Source organism: Chinchilla lanigera, unplaced genomic scaffold, assembly GCF_000276665.1.
Source record: "Chinchilla lanigera isolate Chin_1 unplaced genomic scaffold, ChiLan1.0 scaffold00123, whole genome shotgun sequence".
In the NCBI taxonomy this organism is placed as follows: Eukaryota; Metazoa; Chordata; class Mammalia; order Rodentia; family Chinchillidae; genus Chinchilla; species Chinchilla lanigera.
The window spans coordinates 1906895-1911203 of NW_004955524.1; the positions used below are offsets into that span (position 1 = coordinate 1906895).

Consider the following 4309-nt stretch of genomic DNA (forward strand, 5'->3'; position numbering starts at 1 on the left):
CTGGGATTAACCAGAAGTGCTCACAGTGGCATAGTCACATTCATGAAACATGCAACTGTCCTAAAGGCAATGCCATGTTATCAAAGTGTACATAATATGAGGATGAGGGTTGAAACATGTTCTCTAAAATGTACAGAATTCCAGTGCTGCAGACTGTTGCACACCATAAGTTCCACTTTGGAAATATTTACATTTCTTATAAATCATGACATGTTAGAATCGCCTTCCGACTGAATATATTCTAACTTGTTTTGTGGCTGGTGTAAGTTTGGATTTCAAAACACAATAATGATTTCAAACTTTTTCTGAAATAAGAGAAAACAACTAAAAGCTACTATAATATCAGGACAAATTTGGCTTTTAGTACAGATATGTAGAAAATGTTTCCTATGAAAATATAAGGAATTTCACATCAAGGTATGACTTAAAATCTTTGAAATCATAGGAAAATTTAGCAACATGAACTTAAGAAAAAAATGATAATCTCCATAGACCAGTATTGCCATAGTACCATACATATTAAGAGATGAGAATCCATAGTGTAATATTACACTCCAAATTTGTAAATTTTTTTATTTTAAAGAGAGTAGGACATGAGAAACAAACCAACAGAAATATAGAACAGCAGCAGCATACCAATTCGAACATAAACAAATCAAAGCAAAATATTCAAAATGATACAGGGTCTCAAGACAAATTAATACAAATCAACAGTGATTGTCACATTGCTTATTGCTGTCCTCAACTACATTGCTCAGATTATCAGATGTAAGAATGAAAGATTGCTCAAACTATTAAAGAGAATAAGAAAATAATTCTTCAATAAATCCTTAGAGATAATACAGAGTTTCACTAGACAAGATGGTAGGAGTTCACCATTGTAATTCCATTGCATATTGTTACCTTCAAATCAGTTGCTCAGACCACCAGACACAAGCATGCACAGTTGATCAGAACATTAACAATTGTGAGCATTAACTTTTCATTTCAAAGCATCATCAGACAACAGCAATACAGTCATCGCAGCTATTCATGTACATATTTATGTTTTGGCTTCCTTCTTTCTTTTATCTTCTTTCTCTCATCCCAGTCATTCCTTCCTTTGAGCAATTTCTTTCCCTTTCCTATCATCTACTGTATGTTTTGAGTTTTACCTAGTCTTTCAGGTTCCTACACCGAGGAGACAATATGATATTTACACATGTGGGTCCGATTTATTTCACTTATAGGTATCGTCTCTAGTTGCCTCCATTTACTTACAAACGCCTCAAGTTTATCTCTTTTTTTAATAGCTGAGTAATACTCCATTGTATAGAAATGCCACAACATTTTTATCCATTCCTCAGTGGATGGGCATCTGGATTGTTTGCAAGATTTAGCTATAACAAATTGTGCTGCTATAAACATGGGTGCACATATATTGCTGTGGTATGATGTCTTGAATTCTTCTGGGAAAATATCCAGAAGGGGAATAGGTGAGTTAAATGAGACTTCCAATCATAGTTTTGTGAGGAATCTCCAAATTGATGTCCACAGTGGTTTCAGCAATCTACACTCCAACCAGCAGTGGAGTAGGGTTCCTTTCTCCCTACAGCCTCTCCAGCATTTGTTATTGGTTGATTTCTTGATAATAGCCATTCCTTCTGGGGTGAGATGAAATCTCAGTGGTGTTTTAATTTGCATTTCTAGAATGACTAATGACGTCGAACATTTTTTCATGTATTTATTCGCCATTAGTATCTCTTCCTTAGAGAAGCGTGTATTCATCTCAGATGCCCATTTTTGGATTGGGACTTTGAATTTGGGAGACTTGATTTTTTTTTAATTCTTTATATGTCCTAGATAGAAGTCCTTTGCCTGAGGGGCAGTTGGCTAAAATTTTTCCCAATTCGTGGGTGTTTTTTTTTTTTTTTTTACTTTATTGGTGATTTCTTTAGATGTGCCAAAACCTTTCAATAAAAGGAGATTCCAGTTGGTGATTCTTTGAAATAATTCCCGTGCAGTTTGGTTTTTGTTCATGAACTCTCTGCCTACCCCAATGTCGTCAAGATTTTTACCTACTTCCTTTTCCCAATAAATTTAGTATTTCTGTTTTCATATTTAGGTCTTTGATCCATTTGACTTCGATTTAGTGCATGGTGAAAGACGTAGATCTAGTTTTAGTCTTCAGCATGCGGAAAGCTACTTTTTCCAGCACCATTTATGAAAGAGGGTATATTCTTTCCATTGAATATGTTTGGCCCCTTTGTCGAAGATAAGGTGACTGAGTGTGTTTCTAGTTGTATCTGCACCTTCTAATCTGTTCCATTGATCTTTAGGTCTGTTTTTGTGCCAGTACCATCCTTATTTTGTCACAGTAGCTTTGTAATATAATTTCAAGTCAGGAATTGTGATGCGTCCTGTGTTTCCTTTGTTTACCAAGATTGCTCTTGCTATTCTAGGCCTTTTCTGGTTCCAGGTGACCTTTAGGAGTGTTTTCTGTAGATCTGTGAGGTATACTAATGGTATTTTAATTGGGATCGCATTGAATCTGTACAACAATTTGGGAGTATGACCATTTTCATAATGTTGGTTCTTCCTATCCATGAGCAAGGAATATCTTTCCATTTTCTGATATCCTCTTCAATCTGTTTTTGCAGAGTACTATAATTTTCACTGTATAGATCTTTTACTTCTTTTGTTAGAGTCATTCTGAAGTGTTTCATCTTTTTACATGCTATTGTTAAAGGTGTGCTTTCCCTAATTTCCCTCTCAGTCTGTTTGTTACTTGTGTACAGGAATTCTATTGACTTTTGAGTGTTAACTTTGTATCCAGCTATGCTACTGAATTTGGTTATTAAATCCATGAGCCTTTTGGTGGAGTTTTGGGGGTCTTCTATGTAGAGTATCATGTCATCTGCAAATAATGAGAATTTCACTTCTTCCTTTCCTATCCTTATTCCTTTTATTTCTCTCTCTTGTATAATTGTTCTAGCCAGTATTTCCAGAACTATATTGAACAGGAGTGGTGACAGTGGACATCTTTGCCTTGTTCCTTATTTTAAAGTGAAAGCTTTCCATTTCTGACCATTTAGTATGATGTTACCTGTTGGTTTATCATAGACGGCTTTGATCAGCTTGAGGTAAAGGCCATCTATTCCTATTTTCTGTAGGGTTTTCAACATGAATGAGTGTTGGACTTTACTGAAGGCTTCTTCTACATCGATGGAGATGATCATGTGATTTTTGTGCTTGGCTCTATTGACAGGCTGTATTACATTGATTGATTTGAATATATTGAACCATGTCTGCATTCCTGGTATGAATCCCACTTGGTCGTGGTGTATAATCTTCCTGATGCCTTGTTGTATTCTGTTTCCTAGTATTTTATTAAGAACTTTTGTATTTATGTATTTAGGCAGATTGGTCTGTTGTTCTCTTTCTTGGTTGGGTCTTTCCATGGTTTGGTATCAGAATAATACTTGCCTCCAGGAATGAGTTGGGGAGAATTCCATCCCTTTCAATTTCATTAAACAGTTTGAGAAGAATTGGTGTTAAATCTTCCCTAAATTGCTTATAGAATTCAGCTGTGAATCCATGAGGACCCGGGCTTTTCTTCATTGGCAAGTTTTTAGTTACATTCGCACTTTCACTGGCTGATACTGAGTTATTCAGGATTCTCATATCTGTTTCATTCAGCTTTGGTAATTCATATGTGTCTAGGAATCTGGCCATTTCCTCTGTGTTTTCCATCCTATGAGAGTAAAGATTTTCAAAGTACATGTAGAAGATTTTCTGAATTTCTTTAGGATATGTAGTGATTTCATCCTTTTCATGCCTTATTGTATTTATTTGTTTTTTCTTTCCTGTTTTTGATAAGGTTGGCTAGGGGTTTATCTATTTTATTTATTCTTTCAAGAACCAAGTCTTTGATTCATTAATTCTTTGTATTGTTTCTTTAGTCTCCATTACATTAATTTCTGCTCTGAGCTTTATAATTTCCTGCCTTCTTCGGGCTCTGTGTTTGACTTGCTCTTCTTTCTCTAGGAACTTGAGGTGCAGCATAAGATTGTTTATTTGTGCTTGTTCTGTTTTCCTGAGGTGGGAGTTCACTGCTATAAATTTCTCTTTGAGGATTGCTTTCATTGCATCCCACAGGATCCTGTAGGTTGTTTCTCCATTTTCGTTTGTTTGTATATAGTGTTTAATCCTTACTTTGATTTCATCTGTGACCCATTGGTTGTTCAGGAGGATGTTATTTAATTTCCAACTGTTTATGGAATTTTTGTGTTTTCTTTTGTCATTAATTTCCAATTTCATTGCACTATGG

The 4309-nt window shown here is 35.3% G+C and overlaps 1 protein-coding gene across 1 annotated transcript in view; it reads left to right on the forward strand.

Moving 5' to 3' along the window:
• The window catches only part of LOC102003687 (vomeronasal type-2 receptor 116-like), a 30128-nt gene that overhangs the window by 3839 nt on the left and 21980 nt on the right, over positions 1–4309 (forward strand). The gene's annotated exons all lie outside the window — the stretch shown is intronic.